The following is a 27,721-nucleotide window of genomic DNA, read 5'->3' on the forward strand; positions in this document are numbered from 1 at the left end:
TCACACAGACCTATCTTAATTCTGGACTGGTGTACATTTACATTTACATTTTTGGCATTTAGCTGCCGCCTTTACAGAACTGTGACAGCATATTGTCTAAGCAATTGAGGGTTAAGGGCCTTGCTCATGGGCCCAACAGTGACAAACTGGCAGTGGTGAGGTTTGAACCAGTGACCTTTCAGTTACTAGTCCAGTACCTTAACCACTAGGCTACAACTGCCCCCCAAATTTAACACAGCATTATTATTAATTATTATTATTATTATTAATGATAATTTCCCTCTATTCATTTTATTTTGAAACATTTCTTTATGCTTAACAATATAAAAACCCCATTTCCAAAGAAGTTGGGACACTTAGTAAAATGCAGTATAATGTTTGCTTTTGTCCCAACTTTTAAAAAGTGGTGTGTAGAAAGGAAATTCTATGTGTTTATGTTTATATCAAAATACAATTAAGTAGATCAGTGAAAACAGTGGAAATCTTTTCTTTTTACTTTTGTCAGTTAAATAAGGATTCAATTGAACTAACATAACAGTTGCTTCTATACTGCATTTTACAAAACGTCCTAACTTTACTGCAAATGTTGTAGCCTTATTTTTAATCATATTTATAAGGCACTAAGTTATTGTATGTCAATTTAAAGTGGATAAATACACCAAAAGTTTATTAAATACCGCAAATAAAAGTAACTAAAAATTTTGCATGGACATGTACCGAGTGCTAGAATCTCAAACGATATTATCACAACACGCATGCGCGTAAGCCATTGGTAGTTTGATAAATAGTCGGCACTCGGCAGCAAACTAACCACTAAAGTACAGACAGCGTGTTAAACTGTGTGTAAAAATTGCGAAAACATGATTTAACTTCCCATTAAGGCGCTTTTAATTCGAGCTTTTAGCGCTTAGAAATCCAGCAACTACACACGCAGTTGTTTCGGTTTGTACAGAAGTGCAGGAGAAGGAAGAAAAAGGTACTTTTATTATTAAACTTTACCGTTAATCTGTTGCAGTCTAGTGTTCCCTCAGCCTCGCTTTTCTCAGTCTTCTCCACAGGGCAGGAATAAACTGAAAGGAACGGTTTCCAGCGTGGCAGTGGAAGTTCTGTCTTGTTTATTTTCTCCAACTGTTCCTCAAGACAAAAACGACGTGTGTTCCAGTCCAGGAATGAAGTACTTTAGTGAAATTTCCACTATTTCACTCTAAAGGCTCTCTGTTTAACACCACCGCCTTCAAACTGCACGTAGTGTACACAATACAGTGATTGTTTAACCTGCGCCATCACTGTTTTCTCCCCTGCACACTATTATACACCTAACCTGTTACATGTAGACATGGCGTGTTTTAGTGGGTATTATGATTATTATTAATAAAATAATGTAGTAATACAACAGTTTTTGTGTTTCGGAGTTATTCACTTCAAACTACTTTATAGTCAGTACTGTAAATATTACTTTTTGAATTGCAGTAGCACACAAACTGTAGGCCTAAAGGAGAGCATATGCAAAGGCGCATGAGAAATTTAATTTACTTCTGTTCTGTATTAATTTATTGATATAAATGTATATGTTATATACTTGTATGTTATTATTTGACCACACAACCTATAACATAATACATTTTTGTATTACAACATACTTAAACATGTCTATTGGTGAAACAGTGGGTATTTTTGCCTTAGTTTTTTTATATATATAATTTTTTTCTACATTACATTTTGCATGATTTATCAGTTCAAGTAAAATGTGAAACACATTCACAGTCAATTCTGTATTTCCAATTCTCTTAACTTTTTTTTAAATTGTCTTTGGGCCCACTCAGGCACAAGGAGAACATGCAGACTCCAAACATAAAGGATCCAATCCGCTCTACCTGGGACGTGAAGGTGTGAGGAGACACTGCTACGCACCGAGGCACCATTCTGCCCTACAGGCTAGATTTAAACTGTAAGCAGTCATACACTATTTTACAATTTGCATTAGTACACTTCAAGTCTTGATGTGTACAAGGTTTGTATTCTAAATAATAAAGTAAGTGTTACAGATGTTTTTGTCAGAGAAAGCTGTAACACTCATTTGACATTATGTAAATAAGTCAGTAATATAATATCAGAGATTAATTCTTATTGGGTCATTTTATCTACATCATCTGTAGTGCTAGACCTGTCACAGTTACAACATAATTTAAATAAACCTGTTAATAAAATTTTATTTATTTTATTTTCAGTAAGTGTGTATGTTACACCAATTCTGTCATTTTATCATAAAAGATGCAAAAACAAGTAAAACGACTTTTATTTGTTAGCCACCAAAATCTAATAATGACAAGTTAGTGGCTATAAATTTTATTTTCTTCTAATTTTTTAAGTAGGGCTTCAATCTAGCTATTTCCAACTCCCTTTTACATTTTCTTTGATACTTGCACCATTCCTTCCCTGACCAAGCAGGGCCGCAGACTTCCACACTGCCCCTCCAACATGCTTGCAAGCACAGGCAACCACTTTTCACCTGACAAAGAGCCATATTGTGTAAGTAGAGTCACACTATACCCTCCGTGAATCATCCATCAATGCGAGTGCATGTGCCTTGACCAGACAGCAGTGGCTACAATTAAACTTCCTTCCACAGACACGGCCAATTGTGTGGGCTAACATATTAGACCACTCTCTCGCCTGTGTGCCATATATTCTTTTTAAATAAAAATTGACTGTGAAGAGTTTTATTAAGTTATACAAGTTCTTATATATGAAAGACACATTGCACATTTTTGTTGTCTCTGTAGTTGGTCATAATTACTAATTACTAAATAAGAAGGCCACCACACAAACTTAAATGCAATTAAAGAACCAAAAAAAAAAGAAATGGTATTAATGAATAATGTAATTATTCAATGCCTAAGACTGACTGTTTATTCTTAGCAATTTGCTAAAATGACCCTCATCAGTGTAAAGCAGTTACAGAATATAAACACATTAAAGAATTGATATACACTGAGATATCTTATTGTTGGGCATGAATACATTGTACCTACAGTGGATATAAAAACAAACAACGTGCATGAAAAAGATGAGTTATGTAACTAAACTCAAATTAGACTCAAAGGAATGAATATTTTGGTGAGAACTAAGTTTTGCAAGGGTGAGATTTGGGGTGCATGATTTTAAGAAAAGAGAGTAAGGGAAGGAATCAAGGACACATGAATCAGAGTGACTGAAGGCGTTTTATAGCTTGCCTTTATTTGTTGACTATGTGTTACCAATTATTTTGGCTGTCAGTGACTTTAAACCTCTACGGGACAGTGTTGCTAGGTAAGAACCATTTTTTTGACGTTTACACTCATAAAATACATCATTAGTTAGGATGAAATATTTTTAAAAAGAGGCAGTGCCCTACAGAAACCAACAGTGGTGTTTTAATTTGTCACAACTCTGAAGGCTATTTTGAATCCATTTTGTGACTTTCTTCACAAAATTTGATTAAAACCCAGACAAATTGGATTCAAAATAATTGTTGTGTGAAGTTTAATTGTTTAATGTGCTTTGTCTGATAAGTAATTTGTTTACATGCAAAAGTTGCCTTAGGGTAACATATCTTTATGAATTCCCTGTGTGACCGTCATCGTTTCATTTGATGATGTGTATTTAGGTTTAAATCTTATTTAAAGGCATAGCAGTCATCACCATTTCTTTTTATCTGTACAAATTAGCCTAGGCAAATTTGATTTACTTGTTGTAAATTTACCAACAGGCATCATAATAAATATCACAAAATGGTAATATACCTAAAAGCATTTAATTTGTTCCTGCCACTATATTACACTATAAGCTGTGCCACACTAAAATGTATATGACTTTTATGAAGGATACACAAATGTACTCTGGCTTTACAAGTTCCTCAGTTTCTAGAAGCACACTTTTAGAAATTAGATGTACTTACAGCTGGCCAACTGCAATCTATGCTTCAAGCAATGACAGTGATAAAACAAACCTTATCTTAATATATATATAGTGTGTCTATCTCTAATTAGTGCACTGTCAATAGTGTAATTACACACTGTGTAGCTCTGTGTAGGACACTTCTGGACACGGCACGGAAATCACATTTAAATGGCTGGAAAAACATAAGATAAAACTGAAAAGCGGTGCTGCTTCTCTGCTGATAACTGCTGAGATCATCAGAGTAAATGTATGCTAAAGGAATTGGCAGCTACTAGGATTTATAGATTTGCACCAGAGTTAAGCGGTGTGCTGTTACCCATGAGAAATGATGCAAAAAGTATGCAAGTGTATTAAAACGCCCCATAAAGAAATAAATGAGATGGTATACTATACTGTGCCTTGAATGTATATTCACCCCATGTGAACTCTTCCACATTTTGCAGCAGTATAATCCATATAGTTTCAATACAGTTTGCCAAATTAGTTGCAAATAATAAACATAAAGTGGTAAAACCTGCTTTTGACCAGCAGCCTTTAAATAAATGTGGTCCATCTGTGTGCAAGTTATATGTTACACAATGTCAACAGTGATGCACATAAAAGGTTAGAGAACAGCTCTAAACATTTAAATTTTCGGCATTTAGCAGACACTCTTATCCAGAGTGACTTACAGAAGTGCTTCCATAGTGAACATTACCACACTCTAGTTCAAGTAGACAAAAGTCTGCATTTTGATACCGTTCAAGCAATCGTGGATGAAGGGCCTTGCTCAGGGGCCCAACAGTGGCAACTCAACATGACTAGGCTGTGAAAAATCTACGTTCTAAGAAAGCTATCAATTATGGTTTGATTTGGTTTATGGTTTGCTTGAGCTTTTGTAAGATTGTAAGAAAAGGTTTGTTTTGTGGTCAGGTTTATGCTAAGCAAATGTGTGTAAAATTTGTGTAAAAGTTCTCTGATCTGTTAAAAACGAAATTGAACTTTGAACAAAGCATTTTATTTGAAAACTGGGTGGCTTGGTGGGTAGCACTGTCGCCTCACAGCAAAAAGGTCCTGGGTTTGATTCCCAGATGGAGCGATCCGGGTCCTTTCTGTGTGTAGTTTGCATGTTATCCCTGTGTCCGTGTGGGTTATTTCCAGGTGCTCCGGTTTCCTCCAACAGTCCAAAGACATGCAAGTGAGGTGAATTGGAGATACAAAATTGTCCATGACTGTGTTGGATATAACCTTGTGAACTGATAAACCTTGTGTAACAAGTAACTACCGTTCCTGTCATGAATGTAACCAAAGTGTAAAACATGACGTTAAGATGTTAATAAACAAACGAACATACGGTGGCTTGGCTCAAAGCAAGAAGGTCCTGGGTTCGATTCCCAGATGGAGCGATCCGGGTCCTTTCTGTGTGGAGTTTGCATGTTCTTCCCGTGTGGGTTTCCTTCGGGAGCTCCGGTTTCCTCCCACAGTCCAAATTGGAGATACAAAAATTGTCCATGATTAGTTCAATTTAATGTCAAACAATGAATCCTTTCCTGTTGTTAATGTAACCAAAGTGTGTAAAACATGACATTAAAATCCTAATAAATAAATACATTTGAAAATTTAACAGGGCAAAACTCGCAATGAAGCGTGGTGGTGGTAGCATCATGTTGTGGAAATGTGTAAAAGCAGAGACTGCACAGGGTTGAAGGCAGGATTTATAAGTCAATCCTAAATCAATACAGGACAATTCAACAAGATAACCTGTTCCTGTACAACCAAGAGTTCAGCCCTGATTTATGCTTTATATTAGATATTAGTTGTAAGAACAAAAACTATTGATCGTTGCACCTTTAATAATCTTACAGCTGTGGGTACTTCATGCTTACTGTTTTTATAATAACAGGGGCTGCAGTTCCTCCAGTAGCTGACTGGTGTCACCATTGCTCTGCAACCTGTCATTGTGCTTTGCCTCCGACAGCGACCGTCAAACCTGTTATACCAAGAGGTCCTTCTGCGTTATGTTTTCCTTATTTCTCAACTTGTTCAGAGCTAATACCAAATTCAAGTCACAGTACTCTGCTCTTTGAAAAGTATGTGAGCTGTAGCCCAGCGTTAGTCCTCAGAATTGATTGATGGACGGATACGACCGGCATGCAGGATCGATGGATATACAAATGGTAGTAAAAGGCAAAGGAGGATGAGGCTTGGAGATGGGATCTGATAATGGCAGACAACCAGTAATATAGGACAATCAGCTTGCTCATGACAGCCCATAGAGTAGCCCAATTATAACCGTTAATAATCAATACCACCCTCACACGGATAGGCATTTCCAGCACACACTCACACACAAGTCTACACGCAGACACCCGAACATGCTTGAGTGTCTGACACCCAGATTCTTTACATAGCCTAGATAGAATTCATGCTTGTTTGTACAATTTTACATGCTCTGACATTCGAGGCCATTAATCATATACAAACCGCACTAGTGCTTGTAGACATTAAACTGGAACAAGCGTCTCTTATGGCATTAAACAATTAATCCGACACACGCCCACACACCGTATTTACAGCACAACCAAGGGGTTTTCACTGCACACAGGAACAAAGTTACGTAGGCTTTGTTTACTGCTTGGGAGGAGGTTTCTGCGTAACTGGAGACGTCTTAACCAGCACAGAGGGAATTGATGCCTAGAAGTCATTTAATGCCGATCACATTTAATGAAGTAAATCACATTTAGGTAAGTACCACTAAGTACCAGTTTATTTAGGCGAAATCGTAAGCCTATTCTACAGCTCAGCTACCTTATAGACTGACTGACTCTGATATGTTTAGTCCAGACTACCCTTTCCCATCACCCCTCTTCTGACCCATCACAGTCACTGAAGCCTATAATGAGCAGCGACGCAGATACCGCAACGCAGGTGATTTTTCTGCCCTGGGCAGTCTTGCGGGTAAACGAGTCCCACGGGAAACCTCGCCAGGGAACCAGAGACCCCATGTAGTGGATTTTCATCAGCTCTGGTCTTGTCTTTCACTTTGCAACACCTTTACCACTCCCAGGGCTGCTGCTGCATGTCACCTTCAACCCGCACAGATGTGCTCTTCTGCAACCTCTCTGCCCTTAGCTATGCATTTGTCTCAGATACAAAGTCATGGTGACCCCCTTTAGCTGTGCTTCTCTGCAGATTGAGAATGGGTCACCTTTTAAAGGTATTTCCATAGCTAACACTTACTAGGTCATGCACATGCCCAGATTTTATGCATTAGATTTGCATAAGCGCTATAGGTTAAGTGCTTAGCCTGAGGGCACGGATAGTGGAAGCACATATGGGCTTTCCAGCCAGTGACGTTAACTTAAACGCTGTTCCGCAGTGGTAAAAAAGTCTCTTAGTTGTTACCCTGCAATAAACTATAAGAAAAAATATAATATATACAGTGTATCACAAAAGTAAGTACACCCCTCACATTTCTGCAAATATTTCATTATATATTTTCATGGGACAACACTATAGACATGAAACTTGGATATAACTTAGAGTAGTCAGTGTACAGCTTGTATAGCAGTGTAGATTTACTGTCTTCTGAAAATAACAACACACAGCCATTAATGTCTAAATAGCTGGCAACATAAGTGAGTACACCCCACAGTGAACATGTCCAAATTGTGCCCAAATGTGTCGTTGTCCCTCCCTGGTGTCATGTGTCAAGGTCCCAGGTGTAAATGGGGAGCAGGGCTGTTAAATTTGGTGTTTTGGGTACAATTCTCTCATACTGGCCACTGGATATTCAACATGGCACCTCATGGCAAAGAACTCTCTGAGGATGTGAGAAATAGAATTGTTGCTCTCCACAAAGATGGCCTGGGCTATAAGAAGATTGCTAACACCCTGAAACTGAGCTACAGCATGGTGGCCAAGGTCATACAGCGGTTTTCCAGGACAGGTTCCACTCGGAACAGGCTTCGCCAGGGTCGACCAAAGAAGTTGAGTCCACGTGTTCGGCGTCATATCCAGAGGTTGGCTTTAAAATAAAAGACACATGAGTGCTGCCAGCATTGCTGCAGAGGTTGAAGACGTGGGAGGTCAGCCTGTCAGTGCTCAGACCATACGCCGCACACTGCATCAACTCGGTCTGCATGGTCGTCATCCCAGAAGGAAGCTGACGCACAAGAAAGCCCGCAAACAGTTTGCTGAAGACAAGCAGTCCAAGAACATGGATTACTGGAATGCCCTGTGGTCTGACGAGACCAAGATAAACTTGTTTGGCTCAGATGGTGTCCAGCATGTGTGGCGGCGCCCTGGTGAGAAGTACCAAGACAACTGTATCTTGCCTACAGTCAAGCATGGTGGTGGTAGCATCATGGTCTTGGGCTGCATGAGTGTTGCTGGCACTGGGGAGCTGCAGTTCATTGAAGGAAACATGAATTCCAACATGTACTGTGACATTCTGAAACAGAGCATGATCCCCTCCCTTCGAACACTGGGCCTCATGGCAGTTTTCCAACACGATAACGACCCCAAACACAACCTCCAAGATGACAACTGCCTTGCTGAGGAAGCTGAAGGTAAAGGTGATGGACTAAACCCAATGTCATCATGGAAGAGTGGAAGAGGATTCCAGTAGCAACCTGTGCAGCTCTGGTGAATTCCATGCCCAGGAGGGTTAAGGCAGTGCTGGATAATAATGGTGGTCACACAAAATATTGACACTTTGGGACATGTTCACTGTGGGGTGTACTCACTTATGTTGCAGCTATTTAGACATTAATGGCTGTGTGTTGAGTTATTTTCAAAAGACAGTAAATCTACACTGCTATACAAGTTGTACACTGACTACTCTAACTTATATCCAAGTTTTATTTTTATAGTGTTGTCCCATGAAAAGATATAATAAAATATTTGTAGAAATGTGAGGGGTGTACTCACTTTTGTGATACACTGTATATATATAATTGTAAATTTTGTCTGCAAGTTGTGTGGTCTTTCGTAGCGAACTAATTTACCTTTTACAGCTTTTTAGCCTAATTTTGTAGCTACATTATTGGCCCTTAAGGGCTATAATTGTGCCTTTGTGGCTACAGTTACACTGTTTGTGCCTTGTCGTGCAAAAATCTTCCTGCACAGTGCTGTTTTTTGACAGCATAGGCAAAACCACTAGCTTGCATTTTGGAACAGCAGGGCAGGAGTCCTGTAAACGAGATTTCTGCAACATTGAATGATGGTGTTTTAGGGCCACTGTTAAAAAAAAAATCAGTATAAGATTTTTAGATTGTGCATTTTGAATATTTGTTTGGTTGTTTATTAGGGTTTTGACGTCGTTTTACACTCTGGTTACATTTATGACAGAAACGATAGTTACTCATTACACAAGATTCATCAGTTCACAAGGTTATATCAAACACAGTCATGGACAATTTTGTATCTCCAGTTCACCTCACTTGCATGTCTTTGGGCTGTGGGAGGAACCCGGAGCACCCAGAGGAAACCCACAAAGACGTGAGGAGAACATGCAAACTCCACACAGAAAGGACCCGGACCCGGACGTGGGTTTTATCTGAGCAAAAGATATACAGGTCCTTCTCAAAAAATTAGCATATTGTGATAAAGTTCATTATTTTCCATAATGTAATGATAAAAATTAAACTTTCATATATTTTAGATTCATTGCACACCAACTGAAATATTTCAGGTCTTTTATTGTTTTAATACTGATGATTTTGGCATACAGCTCATGAAAACCCAAAATTCCTATCTCAAAAAATTAGCATATCATGAAAAGGTTCTCTAAACGAGCTATTAACCTAATCATCTGAATCAACGAATTAACTCTAAACACCTGCAAAAGATTCCTGAGGCTTTTAAAAACTCCCAGCCTGGTTCATTACTCAAAACTGCAATCATGGGTAAGACTGCCGACCTGACTGCTGTCCAGAAGGCCATCATTGACACCCTCAAGCAAGAGGGTAAGACACAGAAAGAAATTTCTGAACGAATAGGCTGTTCCCAGAGTGCTGTATCAAGGCACCTCAGTGGGAAGTCTGTGGGAAGGAAAAAGTGTGGCAGAAAACGCTGCACAACGAGAAGAGGTGACCGGACCCTGAGGAAGATTGTGGAGAAGGGCCGATTCCAGACCTTGGGGGACCTGCGGAAGCAGTGGACTGAGTCTGGAGTAGAAACATCCAGAGCCACCGTGCACAGGCGTGTGCAGGAAATGGGCTACAGGTGCCGCATTCCCCAGGTCAAGCCACTTTTGAACCAGAAACAGCAGCACTGGACTGTTGCTCAGTGGTCCAAAGTACTGTTTTCGGATTAAAGCAAATTTTGCATGTCATTCGGAAATCAAGGTGCCAGAGTCTGGAGGAAGACTGGGGAGAAGGAAATGCCAAAATGCCTGAAGTCCAGTGTCAAGTACCCACAGTCAGTGATGGTCTGGGGTGCCATGTCAGCTGCTGGTGTTGGTCCACTGTGTTTTATCAAGGGCAGGGTCAATGCAGCTAGCTATCAGGAGATTTTGGAGCACTTCATGCTTCCATCTGCTGAAAAGCTTTATGGAGATGAAGATTTCATTTTTCAGCACGACCTGGCACCTGCTCACAGTGCCAAAACCACTGGTGAATGGTTTACTGACCATGGTATTACTGTGCTCAATTGGCCTGCCAACTCTCCTGACCTGAACCCCATAGAGAATCTGTGGGATATTGTGAAGAGAAAGTTGAGAGACACAAGACCCAACACTCTGGATGAGCTTAAGGCCGCTATCGAAGCATCCTGGGCCTCCATAACACCTCAGCAGTGCCACAGGCTGATTGCCTCCATGCCACGCCGCATTGAAGCAGTCATTTCTGCAAAAGGATTCCCGACCAAGTATTGAGTGCATAACTGAACATAATTATTTGAAGGTTGACTTTTTTTGTATTAAAAACACTTTTCTTTTATTGGTCGGATGAAATATGCTAATTTTTTGAGATAGGAATTTTGGGTTTTCATGAGCTGTATGCCAAAATCATCAGTATTAAAACAATAAAAGACCTGAAATATTTCAGTTGGTGTGCAATGAATCTAAAATATATGAAAGTTTAATTTTTATCATTACATTATGGAAAATAATGAACTTTATCACAATATGCTAATTTTTTGAGAAGGACCTGTATGGCAGTAATGTTTGGCAATATGTCCTGGCTCCTAGTCGGCATTCTAGTTCATCCCAGCAGTGTTAGATGGGCTTTTGTGTAGGTTACTCATTTTTTCCACAATTACACAGCACATCTTCAGGGTTCAGAACATTTGGGTTTGGTTCTGTTGTACTGTGGTGGAATTTAAAATTTCTAGCCACCTCCCACATACATGCTGTTAGGTAGATTGTCTACTTAAAATTGCTTCTAGATTTAATGAAACTGTGTCCCATCCATGGTGTATTTACATCTTTTATCCAGTGTTTCATGCATAGGCCCTGGACATCAGTATATTTTTTTAACTTAAGCATGAGATGATGAAATTTTAGTCTATGATGTTCTACTGGGTATTAGAAACTAGCCCATGAACATAGCCCTGATAAACAATTGACCTGGTTAGCTATGTTTAGCAGCAATTTCCGGGTAAATGATCTCAAAGCACCACAAGACTGGGATAAACTGCCCACCAGAAATAAAAGAGGTTATTTGAGGTTGTCTTTTTTTATTATAATGAACTTTATTGCTCCCAGTCGTGCTGGCTTGGACCAGTTAGCCTCCACTATGACATCACTAAAAGTCTTAAGAGTTATGATAGCTGGACACAGTTAAATGTTGGGTATTTGATCTTAAAAGCTTAAGTGTGGTGTCAGAGTTCATTTATTTCTAATAAAACCCTCATTTCTTGCAGTCCTGGCAGTGACTGTTGTTCATTTTAGCAGTATGCCAGTGTTTAAATGCAGGTAGAAGTGACATTTAGCATCTTGTAAAACGTACACAAAGCCTGAAGTTCTCGGCTCATGTGTATGAGCTATTCCAGAATTCTCTACTCACCTCCAAGTTTGGATATGATTTTGGTGTTGCTCCAGTCTCATAACCCATAATGCAGCATGCTTGTAACGTGAGATAACAGACCCAGTGAATTATATTCGCAGCACTGTCAGGTCGTGATTGAGTTTCCGTCTGTGGGTTGGAGTTCAAGACACTCAGACTCATGCCTGTGGGTCTTTGTTATTGAGGTGTTTCTGGACAACCAATACAGAACTGTTTCTCCTTTTGTCTCTGTAATCACTCTTGGCCTGTAGAAAATACAGCCGCAGTGTTATCCTAGCGACCACATATTTACTTTTAAGCTGATATAGGACCAGTTTCCCCTAGACACATTGTAGGAAAGCCGCTGTTGTAAGGCAAGCTGTTCGGCTGATGTCAGATCAGTTGGAGAGCGAGGCGTCTATCATCACCCTGTTGCACATGGCTGGATGTGGGAGTGCTGAGTGATGGGTCCACGGCTTGCTTCCAGGGGCTTTTAAGCTAAACCGACCCTGGAGTGCCTGAGCCTGCTGAATTTGACCCAGAGGAGCTTGAGCTTAATACACCCGAGCACACACACAAGCTCTTTCACTGCCTCAGTTTCCTACACTCACATCTACACACATACGTTTGACCCATAGAGGTTTATTTTAATGCGGTGGACAGAGTGAGGGCAGGGGGGGTGATTTAAAGAGTGAGCCGCACAGCTTATGCTTGCTTATGTTCAGGACATTCAGAGCTCATGTTCCCGTCTGCTCTTTATCTAATAAGGTTGGACAGGTTTAACAATGTTTGTCATTTTTTTACATTTACATTTTCGGCAATTAGCAGAAGCTTTTATCCAAAGCAACTTACAGTATTTGACCGTATATTGTCTAAGCAATTGAGGCTTAAGGGCCTTGTTTAAGGGCCCAACAGTGGCAACTTGGCAGTGATGAGGCTTGAAACAGTGACCTTTCGATTACTAGTCTAGTACTTTAACCACTAGGCTACAACTTCCCTTTTAACATATGTATCTATAGTTAATGCATCTGTAGCATGTCTGATTACCATAGAGTCATTATGACACATTTACTCTACATTATAGTGAGTCTGTGCCCATATCATTTATTCTGTAGCCAGCTGTAGTCTAGCGGTTAAGGTACTGGACTAGTAATCAGAAGGTTGCTGGTTCGAACCCCACCACTGCCAGGTTTCTGCTGTTGGGCCCTTGAGCAAGGTCCTTAACCCTCAATTGCTCAGACTGTAAGTCGCTTAAGATAAAGGCGTCTGCTAAATGCTGAAAATGTAAATGTAAATATGAACAGGGCAAGTTTGGTAACACTCATTAAAATGAACATGGAATATTGGTCATCTGCCAAGGGTGTGATTGGGAACTTGAGGAAAGTAAAGCACTGTGCATGTAGCCAGAATCAAGCGCAGTAGGACTCCATTCTGTTCAGTTTTGGCACTGTGAAACATCGTTCCTCTTTTAGTTCCAGTATGTATTTCTTCTATAGATGAACATGATTTAAATATAGTGGGTATTATGGTATTTCTTGAATAAATACGGATTCCTGGTATGTTTGATTAGTGCATCAGTTAATGGGTATACTGTGTCTTAAACCACACCCTCCCATACTAAATGTACAATAAGAGACAACAATTCAACCACTGTGGTTTTTATTTGATTATATTGTACATACACTGGACAGTGGCAGCCTAGAGGTTAGAGCTGTGGGTCATCAAGTCTTGGCTCTGCCATGCAGCCACTGTTGGGCCCTTGAGCGAAGTCCTTAAATCCTCTCAGCTCCAAGGGTACAGTACAATGTGCTCTGACCCCAGCTTCCAAACAAGCTGGGAAATGCGAGTAAACTATTTCATTGTTCTGTACACTTATATGTATATACGACAAATAAATGCATTCCATCTGCCCTAGATTTATTATCATTATTATTACTTCACATGTACACATGCCTTTTTCGAATAGATTGCCTTTATTTTTTATACATACATATACACGTGTACAGTACAATGGAATTCTTTCTCAGTGTATCCGGGATTGTTTGGAAGCTGGGGTCAGAGCACAAGGTCAGCCATTGTACGGCACCCCTTGAGCTGAGGGTTGAAGGCCTTGCTCAAGGGCCCAAGAGTGACTGCATGGCAAAGCTGGTATTCACACTTGCAACCTTTCAGTTGATAGCCCAAAGCTCTACCCATTAGGCTACCACAGTTCCCTTTAACTTCACACTTATAAAAACCACATACAGGGGTTGGACAATGAAACTGAAACACCTGTCATTTTAGTGTGGGAGGTTTCATGGCTAAATTGGACCAGTCTGGTGGCCAATCTTCATTAATTGCACATTGCACCAGTAAGAGCAGAGTGTGAAGGTTCAATTAGCAGGGTAAGAGCACAGTTTTGCTCAAAATATTGCAATGCACATAACATTATGGGTGACATACCAGAGTTCAAAAGAGGACAAATTGTTGGTGCACGTCTTGCTGGCGCATCTGTGACCAAGACAACAAGTCTTTGTGATGTATCAAGAGCCACGGTATCCAGGGTAATGTCAGCATACCACCAAGAAGGACAAACCACATCCAACAGGATTAACTGTGGACGCAAGAGGAAGCTGTCTGAAAGGGATGTTCGGGTGCTAACCCGGATTGTATCCAAAAAACATAAAACCACGGCTGCCCAAATCACGGCAGAATTAAATGTGCACCTCAACTCTCCTGTTTCCACCAGAACTGTCCGTCGGGAGCTCCACAGGGTCAATATACACGGCCGGGCTGCTATAGCCAAACCTTTGGTCACTCGTGCGCCAATGCCAAACGTCGGTTTCAATGGTGCAAATCTTGGGCTGTGGACAATGTGAAACATGTATTGTTCTCTGATGAGTCCACCTTTACTGATTTCCCGACATCCGGGAGAGTTACGGTGTGGAGAAGCCCCAAAGAAACGCGTACCACCCAGACTGTTGCATGCCCAGAGTGAAGCATGGGGGTGGATCAGTGATGGTTTGGGCTGCCATATCATGGCATTCCCTTGGCCCAATACTTGTGCTAGATGGGCGCGTCACTGCCAAGGACTACCGAACCATTCTGGAGGACCATGTGCATCCAATGGCGGTGCCGTGTATCAGGATGACAATGCACCAATACACACAGCAAGACTGGTGAAAGATTGGTTTGATGAACATGAAAGTGAAGTTGAACATCTCCCATGGCCTGCACAGTCACCAGATCTAAATATTATTGAGCCACTTTGGGGTGTTTTGGAGAAGCGAGTCAGGAAACGTTTTCCTCCACCAGCATCACGTAGTGACCTGGCCACTATCCTGCAAGAAGAATGGCTTAAAATCCCTCTGACCACTGTGCAGGACTTGTATATGTCATTTCCAAGACGAATTGACGCTGTATTGGCCGCAAAAGGAGGCCCTACACCATACTAATAAATTATTGTGGTCTAAAACCAGGTGTTTCAGTTTCATTTTCCAACCCCTGTATATCTGTAAGCATAAACAAAAATATGTTTGGAGGGGAAAGGTATAGAAACACCACAAATTAATACCATTAGTATCTTGTTGCGGAGCTGATGCTGGCCTAAACAGCTTCAAAATGTCTATGTTAAGAACCTGGAAGATGAATTTCAGCTCTGCCATCCAGCTGGGCTGAGCGGCCACATGATCAAAGATTGGCCTGTTGTTCATATAGGGGTGGGGTATTAAGCCGGATAGGGACTCTTCATAACTGAAGCACTACGACCTCTGCTGGCTGATTGATGGTGCCTGCACAGAGGCAGAAATAGAGTGCGGATCAGGCTGTGTCTCTCCGTACACAAGGCTGATTCGCATATATGCACTCGCCTATTGTGGGTGACGATACGACTGCTGCCCACGTGTTGGAGGGGGCATGGGTTAGCTTCATTCTCCTCAAATCAGAGCGGGGGTTGGTGTTAGTGGAGAGGAAGCGTGACGCAATCAGGCAATTGGACGCGCTAAAAGTCGAGAAAAAAGGGGAGAAAATGCATAAACAAAATATATATTAAAAAAAATAACCTGGAAGATTTTTGCAGCATTGCGATTTGGTTTTGACATTTCTTTTGGCCTATTTCTGAGGTTAGAAGTACCCCCTTTGTTGAATGTGTAGTTTTAAAAATCATGTACACACATTTACTGGATAGTAGGGTGTAGTAATGGAAATAGTTTTGGTTAAGTTCATTGCTCTTTCCATGCCCATTGTACCTGTCATTCTCCAACTTATTTTGGTTAACTTTTGGTTTCTTGGTTACCTTCCTTGGCACTAGTCTAGGAGCATGTTTTGAAATCTTATGAAGCAGACATGCTTGAGATGGATTGTGGTTTCATAAAATTCCCACTGATCTTTAAACCGGCAGCACAGTGGCTTAGTGGGTAACACTGTTGCCACACAGCAATAAGGTCCTGGGTTCGATCCCCAGGTGGGGTGGTCTGGGGCCTTTCTGTGTGGAGTTTGCATGTTCTCTCCGTAGCTGTGTGGGTTTTTTTTCCGGGGGCTCCGATTTCCTCCCACAGTCCAAAGATGTGCAAGTGAGGTGAATTGGAGATACAAAATTGTCCATGACTGTGTTTGACATTTAACTTGTGTAATACATTTTTTACAGTGTATTATTGGGCGGCACGGTGGCTCAGTGGGTAGCACTGTCACCTCACAGCAAGAAGGTCCTGGGTTCGATCCCCAGGTGGGGCGGTCCGGGTCCTTTCTGTGTGGAGTTTGCATGTTCTCCCTGTGTCCACGTGGGTTTCCTCCGGGAGCTCCGGTTTCCTCCCACAGTCCAAAAACATGCAAGTGAGGTGAATTGGAGACACCAAATTGTCCATGACTGTGTTCGATATATAACCTTGTGAACTGATGAATCTTGAATGTAAAATCATGAATGTAACCAAAAGTGTAAAACATGACAGTAAAATCCTAATAAACAAACAAACAAACAAACAGTGTATTATTAAACCAATTGTACTGACAGGGATGTTTTAGTTGTTTTCTATGGCTTTGCATTTCACTGACAAATGCTGATCAAAAAATGACCATGAGCTTTAGAGTGGCTGTAAAAAGGGTTTGCCTTGCCATCAGAGGCTCCAACCTCATTGGTTCGAGCTTATATTGTTCCACAAGCCACCCCCTGCCTACTGCTAGAATTTATCGTCTTCTTTGTCAGTCGGATGTCTGTGAGGTTTAACCATGGACATAAATCGCCCTGTTCTAGGTGTCTAGGTCTACCCAGTGATTAGACACAGACTGCAGCTCATGAACATGCAACAGGATGGCTGTATTTATTTTTCAAATTCATGGTATTTATTTTTTGGGAAAATTGGATATACTGGGAAGTAAAACAGGCCAAAAAGACCACAAAACAAAAAAAGTTTCTGTGTGGGATTCATGCACACGCTCAGACTCAAACACAGACATATGCTCCGAGTCCAATTATCTGAACTAAGTCAGGCATGATCACTCACAAGACAAACACAAGCCCACCGTCTGGTTAAGTAGACACATTCAGGCAGGCGCGGCATTTCAAATCCATTCGCACACACTTCCACCTGTGTGCAGACTTTACCAAAAATATACCAACAGACCCTGTGCAACAAACTGTGTGCAAACTTGCTCTAACAGGTCGATGGATCTAGGAAACCCCACGCACTCCTGGCTTCATGCTCACTTTCTTCATTCTCACCGACGACAAGGTTAACTGGTGTGGTTAATTGTGCCGTGTGAGTCACTGATGAGCACGGTGTTTGGTGTTGACAGCTGTCTTATATAAATCTAAAGCAGTCCAGCCCAACTCGGTTTGCCATCCAAAATCCCAGCCAGCAGCGCTCTTAAACATGACTCAAACCAGCAGGGGACCCAACAGACGCCGCTGCATTCAATCTGCACGCTTCTGTACCCCCCACCCTCCTCTCATTTCTATCTTCCTCTGTCGCTTTTCTTTTTTTCCCCACCACCTCCTGCTTTTTCTTTCCCCCTTCCTCCTTCTCCACCGCCTCCTCCTTCTACTCCACAAAGTTGCTGCCAGAAGCGCAGCTGGCACTGTCATGTCTGATAGCCTGGAACAGAGGCAGAGAGCAGGCTGGGTGGGGAGGGGGTGGGAAGATGCGAACGGCTACAACGCTACACGTTATGCATTATTGAGATACAGTACACAACAGTGTGTGTATGTGTACGTATGGGAAGTTGGGTGTGGGTGTGTTTGATTGTGTGTGAGTGATGAGTGTGCCCCTCCCGGCTCTAGCAGGTGAGTAAGTAGGACCTACGTTCTCATCAGAAAATGTGCCAGAGGGACAGCGAGCGGTGAGAGTGAGCCATCATCAACGTTCCCCTCATCACAGGTCTATTCTGGGCAGAGCATAAAAGGAACACGCTCTTAATGTTTGAGCATGAAGCATAATGTCGCGTAGCGTATGAGTAATAATAGACGCCTCATTCACACCTACACGGCAAAAACTGCAAATGGCCCACTCTCGTTTTTTCACAAACACCTTGCGGGCTGCATTTTCACAGTGTGTGTATGTGTCTGTCTGTTCCACAGGCAAGTGCAGGCAAAAACAAGGCTGAGTTTGGTTTATTCATGATTGATGGCTAATGTCCGCAGGAGAGACAGTCATTTTATGCGCCTTTTTACAGCTCCACCATCACTCAGGGATTAAAATGCAAGGGTTGGAAAATGAGTGTATGCTGCATTCACTCTTAAAATACCTTTCCTACAGTGGAGGGCCAGAAAAAAGAAAATACACAGCAGATAGTATGTGCTAAAAACAACAGGTGATATCATTTATCCCAACAATGGCTTTGGCTGCTATAGAGATTATAAATATTAGAGAGCTGAGAGCCTCATAAATAGAAGAAGAATGGAAGAAAGTGATTTTGAAGCCTGGTGAAGGGGACTTGGAGTGGGAAAGTCCAAAGAAGCCATTTGTAGAGTTGTTCTGAACTAAAGTGAGGAAAGACTAGTATTTTAAAGCGTAATATTCATATTTTAAGGAAACATACATATTTATTTATTTATTAGGATATTAACATCATGTTTTACACCGATTAGGCATTATTATGACCACCTTTCTAATATTGTGTTGGTCCCCCTTTTGCCAAAACAGCCCTGACTCGTCGAGGCATGGACTCCACTGGGCCCCTGAAGGTGTGCTGTGGTATCTATATGTTAGCAGCAGATCCTTTAACTCCTGTAAGTTGTGAGGTGGAGCCTTCATGGATCAGACTTGTTTGTCCAGCACATCTCACAGGTTCTCGATTGGATCGAGATCTGGGGAATTTGGAGGCCAAGTCAACACCTCAAACTCGTTGTTGTGCTCCTCAGACCAGGCAGGCAGGGTGCATTACCCTGCTGAAAGAGGCCACAGCCAATGTTCCTTCCTTGGACCACTTTTGCTAGATACTGACCACTGCAGACCGGGAACACCCCACAAGACCTGCAGTTTTGGAGATGCTCTGACCCAGTCGTTTAGCCATCACAATTTGGCCCTTGTCAGACTCTCTCAAATCCTCACGCTTGCCCATTTTTCCTGCTTCTAACACATCAACTTTGAGGATAAAATGTTCACTTGCTGCCTAATATATCCCACCCACTAACAGGTGCCGTGATGAAGAGATAATCAGTGTTATTCACTTCACTTGTCAGTGGTCATAATGTTATGCCTAGTCGGTGTACACACTTTGGTTACATTCATGACAGAACACACAAGATTCATCAGTTCAAGTTAAACATCAAACACAGTCATGGACAATTTTGTATCTCCAATTCACCTCACTTGCATGTCTTTGGACTGTGGGAGGAAACCTGAACTCCACCTGGGAATCCAACCCAGGACCTTCTTGCTGTGAGGCGACAGTGCTACCCACCATACATACATAGACGTTTTTTCTCATTGCAGGACACCACTTGCTCATTTATTCAATTCAAGTAGCCAATCCACCTTCTGCGTGTTTTCTAAGGTGAGAGAAAACTCAAATAAATATGTCTAAAGATACCCACATGGTCACAATGTAAACATACCAAACTCCTCACAGACGGTGACTAAAGGCATGTTTTAAACCCCACAAGCCCCTGGTGCTGTGCATTTTCTACACTATCTGCTGTGCCACCTGGCTTGTTGTTTTTTAACCTACTGTATGTGAGAGATTCACCAATAGCAAGGACAACATGAAGGACCCAGAATGAGATGGTTTTTTTATGTTTTAGTCTTTATGACTTTATTAACCATGCTGTACATAATAAAACATCAAAAAATGTCCAAGGCTTAGCTTTGCAGTCTAAAATTGTCTATAATTCTCCAAAACAAAGACACAAACACACCTACAGAGACAGAAAGGTGATAAAAAAGTTCTACCTGTGTCTGCATGGGTTTTCTCCAGGAGCTCCGGTTTCCTTCCACAGTCCAAAGACATGCAAGTGAGGTGAATTCAAGATACGTAATTGTCCATGATTGTGTTTGACATCAAAGACTTGTGTAACCAGTAACTACCTGTCCAGTTATGAATGTAACCAAAGTGTGTAAAACCTGATGTTAAAATCCTAATAAATAAATAAGTGATAAAATGTGCACAGGTAATAGCTGAGATATTAGATATTAGGTGCCATCCACTAAATAACTGATTTTACCGCAATTTATTTTCTGTCCTTCTCCTATGCTAATCCACACCTCGCCTGCTACTTCCAATTTTCATCACAGAGGATGTACTACTCAGGGGAGTCAAGGCATGGTCATGATCACTTAGAAAAAAGAACCTGTGTCAAAGGGAAAGAGAGAGAAGAGGAAACAAACAGAAACAGTGGTGTCCTGTTATCCCTTGATCCAGCTAAACCAAGTCTTAAGCCTCACACTCATCTTAGCCCGGTGATGCTAAATTGCATTCGGATTGTATTATGACTTTCTTTTTCATGCGCTGCTATCAGTACCAACTGTGAGATTTAAGCCATTAGCCATAGCAGAGGTCAATCTTCACTCCACAGTGTATTTCTCCCGGTCACAGCAATTAGATTACTCACAATATAAGTGGATATACCTTATTGAGTTCCCATGGCTGTTGCTTTAGGCTGAAAAATCATATGATGAATGGTGTTGGAATAGGAAGCAAACAGGAGATTTTAGTAGACAGTATAATAAAAAATAAAGCTATTGGGTTTAATCCACATTTTAGTGGTGGGTAGAATTTCACCAAAAGTGCTGCACTGAGTGTATAAAAACTCCAGCGCTGGAGTCCAGTCACATATCTAAGATAAGTCTCACGTCATCACCTTTCAGGTCCAATTCAATCCATGTCATCTCACCCTTAAGCCCACGCCAAGTCTAAATTCCATAAACTGCTACTCATGGTTAGTTCAAGTCAAGTCTTTAATTAGGGGAAGCGGGCCACTTGTTATTGAAGACTGTTTAAATGTATGAATATGCAGTTCTGTGGGGAGCTATAGAGCTGTAGTTTTACAGATATGTCAGATATGATTGTTCACACCTAACTGTAGTGTCCTAAAAACAGATTTATAAGACATAAGTCAAGTCAAATTATTTGTATAGTGCTTTTTACAATAGACATTGTTTCAAAGCAACTTGACAGAATCCAGGACCAACAGATCAAAAACCCCTGTTGAGCAAGCCCTCAGAAAACCCACTCAAATTACAGGAAGAAACCTTGAGAGGAACCAGACTTGACAGGGACCCATCGTCCTTAGGTGGCCTGGAGAATAATTTGAATAAATAGTATTTACACAAATCGGAGTTCTTCATTATTCAGTCCCACGGTGACTAAGTGGGTAGCACTGTCGCCTTACAGCAAGAAGGTCCAGGGTTTGATTCCCAGGTGGGATGGTGTCCGGGTGTCCGCGTGGGTTTTTCCGGGTGCACAGTCCAAAGACATGCAAGTGAGGTGAATTGGAGACACAAAATTGTCCAAATTGTGTTTGATATAACACAATTGTGTGAACTGATGAACTTTGTGTGATGAGTAACTACCGTTCCTGTCATGACTGTAACCAAAAAGTGTAAAACATGAAGTTAAAATCCTAATAAACAACAAACATTATTTAGTCCAGTCTGTGATAAAGTCCGTAGTGAGTTCTGCACATTTTCTGTGCAAATGTGCCAGTAAGGGATGTAATGTTAACTTAATGAAGATCATGTAAGAGCACTGTCAGGCACATTGGTCAAAAATCTTTCATAGCTGTTGAACTGTGGTAAGATTTGATGACTGAAAGCCATAGCACATGGTTTTAATGTTCATAGTCGTTATACCACTTAGTTACCTTTCTTGTCATGTATATTCATCTAGAAATTATTGTTCCTATTTTTAATCAAACTGACCAGCTAATCAAGTCAGAATAACATGATTTGACCCCTCTTTGGAGTCAAGAGGATTTGAACCATGCAAGTAAAATGCTCCCACTGCACAACCACTGGACCTCTGAGGCATTTATGCCTGCTACACCCATTCTCTGCATCAATTTCCTTTTGTCATCTTGATTCCAATCTAAAATCTAAATCTAATCTTGAGTGTAATCTACAGAATGATCTGAAAAACTGATTTGTCTGACCACATTACACGTTTCCATTGTGTGATGGTCCATTTCCAGATGCCTAGGAGCCCAGAGAAATTGACACTGCTTTTAGACATGGTTAACATAAGGCTTATTCTTTGCACAGTAAGTTTTACGTGGCATTTGTGAATGTGACTCTGTATTGTAGTGCTTGACAAAGGTTCGCTAAAGTAATCCCTTGCTTATGTGGTTATATCAGCTATTGATGAATGATGGTTCTTAATGCAGTGCTGTCTGAGGGAACGGAAATCACTGATGCTATTTACGCACTGAAATTTCTCCAGATTTCTTACATTATTTAATGATTTTATGCACTGTAGAGGGGAAATATGCAAATCTCTTCCTATCTTTCTTTAAGGAACATTGCTTTTGAACATTTTAGTAATTTTCTCATGCATTTGCTGACAAACTGGAGATCCTCTGGCCATCTTTGCTCCCTAAAGGCTCAGACTTTTGTGAATACTGCTTTTTTTCCCCCAAACCATGATTACAATCACCTGTTAACATCACCTGTTAAAAATCACCTCATTATTTAGTTTTTACTTATCTTATTACTACTAGCCCTAAATTGCCTCCAAATTGCCCCCAACTTTTTTTGGAATGTGTTGCAGGCCTGGAATGCAGGAATAGAGGTATATTAACAAATGAAATGAAGTTGAGCAGACAAAACATGAAATATCTCAGGTTCAAACTGTCTGCAATCAAATGAAAGTCAAAGTAAATGTAAGAAACACTGCATTTTTATTTTATTTGCATTTTCCAACTTTTTCTGATTTGGGGTTGTATGTATTTTGTATGCTGGCTCAATACACTGCAGCTCTAAACAAAGCTTTGGATTACAATTTCGCCTAGTACTCAACCACACAAGCTACAACGATAACTTTATCAGTGCCAAGCATCAAGATAAACTGCTTGATGGATTACCTCAACGGCTATCCAAGGATCACACAGAGGGACAGACACCACCCGGGGTAGCACAGGAAACCTGTCCAGTATTGGAGATAAAAACGTTCCCAAATCCCAAGCCTTCCATCTCATCTCTCTCCTCATACTGCAGATCCTCATGTCTCTGGACCAGTCGTGGTTCATACTAGCCAAGGTCTGTAGAATTAGATTCAATCTGCACCTGTGTTCATAGATGATGTCAGGCTAACTGCACCCATCCAGAAAATGCTGGCTAAATAAGCTGTATAGTGTTATGACAAAACCCCACAATGTTTTATCATAAAATGTATCTTTTAAACTGTAAATGTTACAGCAAGCACATAAATGTATTTGGTATATTACAGCTATAAACAAAGCCTGGAATCACAATGATTGTTCAACAATCGACCACATAAACCACAATGATGAAATTATCAGTGGCAAACATCAAGATAAACCGCTTGATGCTCTTCCATAATGGCCATACAGAAATTTCACAGGGACAGACACCACCCCGGGTAACACAGGAAACCGTTCCAAATCCCAAGATTTCCTCTAATCTCACTCCCTGTGCTGCAGATCATAATGTCTGATCATACATGTAGCTTTCTTTCTTTCTGAATTCTTTTTGCTGAGGTCTTTAAATCCACTTGGGTATATAACTTTGACAGTGGTAAAGGATCTATGATCAGTTGTTTTCCTTTACCAATGTCAAAGTTATATACCAAAGTTCTGCTGATTATTTTATAATTTTATTACATCAACATAATTATAGACGATTACTTTAAATACCATCACATTGTCTCCTCCACTCAGTTCAAATCCAGTTAGAAGCTCCTCAATATGTTAAATTGAGTCTTAGTTCTTTTAGCTCGACGCTGAAGTGAAATGCAAGGTCCCAAAGCCGATATTTAATTTAAATCAAAGTCAAATCCTAAATTGTTGGAAATTAGTAATTATCGGTAATAACCATGTTATCTTTTTTTTCCCCTTTTTCTCCCACTTTAGTGCATCCAATTTCTTCCCGTCAATCATCCTCTCACTAATGCTGGTCCCTGCTCCTGATTGTGGAGGACGAGGCTGCTCCACGCCCCCCTCCGACACGTGCACAGCAATCGAACATCTTATCACCAACACTTGACGAGTGCAGTGCAGTACAGCGCTGTGTACGGAGAGCCACACCCTCTACCGCACTCCTTTCCCATCTCTGTGCATGCACCACCAACCAGCCGGCAGAGGTCGTAATCGCACTAGTCTGAGAGAGAGTCCCCATCCGGCTTTATCCCGCCCCTATCTCAACAACAGGCCAATTGTTGTTCATGTGGCCGCTCAGCCTCAGCCGGCAGGCAGAGCCGATGTTCAATACGATGTATTGGAGATGTCAGCTCTGGTGAACAGCATGTGTTTTTACCACTGCGCCACCTGAGCGGCCACCATGTTATCTTTATCATACCAATTGTGGGTCTGAATACGTCCCGGTCACAGTGTCAGTCCATTACAGTATCAGTCCATTGCAGCGATTATATATTAAAATTTGATGCATTAATAAACTGTAAATTGTCATTTCAAGTTTCCTATTGGTTGCTTAGGTATTTAGAGAGCGCTACAGTGAATCTGGTCAGCATACAGCACATTTTTTAAGCTGGGTGCCCTTCCTGCCACAAGAAGAGTGCATCGACCCAATGGCTTTTTTGACACAATCACGTAAAAATGAATAAAATTATGTTTTCTACTCATTGTGATGTCACACTAAAGGAAATTTAAGTAAAACATTATATTTCTTTATTATTTCTTGTTTATTTAGTAACAAATTTATCAAACATGTATATAACGTTTATTGTTTACCCAGTTAACCTGTAAAACAAGTTTTATTGGTAAGCCATTATACTGTAGCTGGGGTATAAATAAGAGAACCAAAAACAGTTGCAGGATGCCCCAAAAACAGCAGGAACAACAGATAACAAAAAGCAATAAAATGCACTGCAACTGTTCCTACACTCAGTGCACAACTCCTCTACACTCTTTTATTAAAAAGAAGCATGATGATGCACTTCTAAAAACTAAAAACAAATGAAGACAAATCAGAACACTTTTGGGACAGCATGCTATAGTAAAACAAAAGAAAATTGAATATTTTTTCAATAATTTGCCTTGCCATGTTTGGGAGGAAGAAGGTTGTGCTGATGATCTCAATATCATCGTACCCATCGTAGAAATATGGGGGTGGAACATTAAATTGGAAGCTCCTCTGCAAACAGTGCTGGGACACAATCAGAGGAAACATGATTTGTGCAATGTACCAGAACAAATTAGAATTAAATTTTATTTTATTAGCCAAAAAAGTAAATCTGATTACAAGATTGCCATTACAACAAGACAACAGTCTGAAACATACAGCCAAAAATCCAAAGACTGGGTTCTTGAAAAAATAGAAGGAGCTTATGCCTCTTGACCTGCTAGCATTTAATGACTTTAATCCATTAATAATTTTAAAATGACTAGTTCAACAGACATTCAACAGGGATCTTCGCAACATTGTGGAATTGAAGATGGTTTGCCAATGAATTTTGTTTGTTTTGTTTTCGCATTTTTCCTGCTTTTTTCTCGCAATCTAGTCGTATCCAATTACCTGATTGCATTATGCTTCCTCTCTACTGATGTTGATCTCCACCCTGGTTGAGGAGAGCCGAGACTGACACATGCCCTGTACATCTGTACACCGGGGAAACTAAGCAGCCACTCGTGAAACGGATGGCCCAACATAGAAGATCGACCTCTTCTGGCCAGGACTCCGCGGTTTACACTCACCTGCAAGCCAGCGGCCACTCATTTGATGATGACGATGTACAGATCCTGGACAAGGAGGAACGCTGGTTTGAATGGGGAGTCAAAAGGCCATCTATGTAAAGAGGGAACGACCATCTCTGAACCGGGGAGGGGGCCTGAGAGTACATCTCTCACCATCTTACAACGCCGTAATAGGAGCTATACCCCAATCATGTGTAAAAGGCACACATGGCCATTGTAATTAATTGCATATGGGCCTGATCTCCGGTTTCATCGTTATGCAATGGACAGTGATCAGTCGTTATGCAAATCGTCTGCATATAAGGTTGGGGTATTCACCACCAGCTCAGACTGAAGAAGTTACTTGGATGTGTGACGAAACGTATCTCTACAACAAACTTGTGTCCAGATGAACTGATTTAACTTTGTGGAAGTGATCTGTCATGCCAAATGTTTCACCCACTACTCAGTGCTAATGGCCAGATTGTAGAATGCAGTAATTTATTTTATTAAAATAGCCATCCAGTTTGTTCATTTTCCTCTGGAAGTGGAACTATAACATTATTAAGCTTTTCTTTCATCAGCTTGTACATTTATGACTTCATAAGCGTTTCTGCTTCATAATGGAAAGTGTTATAGCCATTAAGTCAATAGTCATCACAACTGCTGCCATCCAAACTGTATAAAGCAGGACTTATTTCTAAGAAATGTGGTTAAGTAACTGCAAAATGGAAATATTGTCCCCCAAATCAAATCAGTGCAAGTTTGTGTCTCTTTGAATTTCATCCCGGGAGTGAATTAAGAATATTTATTTGTTTCTTTTGGCAGCAGTCAAGTGAAGAAGTGTCTGTTTTGAATAAGGAAGCATTTTTTATAACTCCAACCGCACTTCTCTACTTCATAATAGAAAGTATTATAGACAGTGAAACAATACCCATTGAAATTGCTGCACTTATGTCATACTTTATTTATTTATGCATTTTCTTTCGATTTTAGCGTAGTCAAGTTGTCTTCCGCTGCTGGGGATCCCTGATTGCATTCGAGGAGGGTATTGTGGACCCTTTCTTTTCTCTCATGCTTTCTGCACAGGGGCCTCTATCTGCTAACCACCCACTTAGTCCGGTCATTTCCCCACACAGCAGACACGGTGGCCAATTATTGCCTGCTGCAGGCATTGTACCCGCTAGATGGCGTCCAGCCGACCGGTGGCAGAGCCGAGATTCGATTTGAGGTGTTTAGAGTCTCGGCGCTGGTGTGCTAGCGGAATTTCTTTCTACACTACCTGGGCGCCCTTATGTAGTACTTTTTAAACAGATATGTTTAAAGGTGCAATGGAAGAAGATGATACAGCACATTTGTTGATAGCTTGTATAATGCAGTGTTTCACATATCAAAAGTATTTACGCACCTTGGTTACTCTAGTCTTAATTATACCCTTTTTAATCAGGATACAGTCAGGATACAGTCAAGATGATGAGTCCAGTGCTACCTGGGAACAGCTCGTCTTAGGCATCCACAGGTATTTCATTTTTTAATACAG

At 40.9% G+C, this 27,721-nt stretch overlaps 1 long non-coding RNA gene across 1 annotated transcript; it reads left to right on the top strand.

The window, feature by feature from the left end:
- The first annotated feature begins 781 nt into the window (after positions 1 to 781).
- Positions 782 to 25,143, top strand: LOC134311661 (uncharacterized). The gene is made up of 3 exons (XR_010011466.1): positions 782 to 976; positions 1,824 to 1,948; positions 24,403 to 25,143. It is a non-coding gene; the product is annotated as an uncharacterized LOC134311661 (long non-coding RNA).
- Positions 25,144 to 27,721: the final 2,578 nt, after the last annotated feature.

This window comes from Trichomycterus rosablanca, chromosome 4 (assembly GCF_030014385.1).
Source record: "Trichomycterus rosablanca isolate fTriRos1 chromosome 4, fTriRos1.hap1, whole genome shotgun sequence".
In the NCBI taxonomy this organism is placed as follows: Eukaryota; Metazoa; Chordata; class Actinopteri; order Siluriformes; family Trichomycteridae; genus Trichomycterus; species Trichomycterus rosablanca.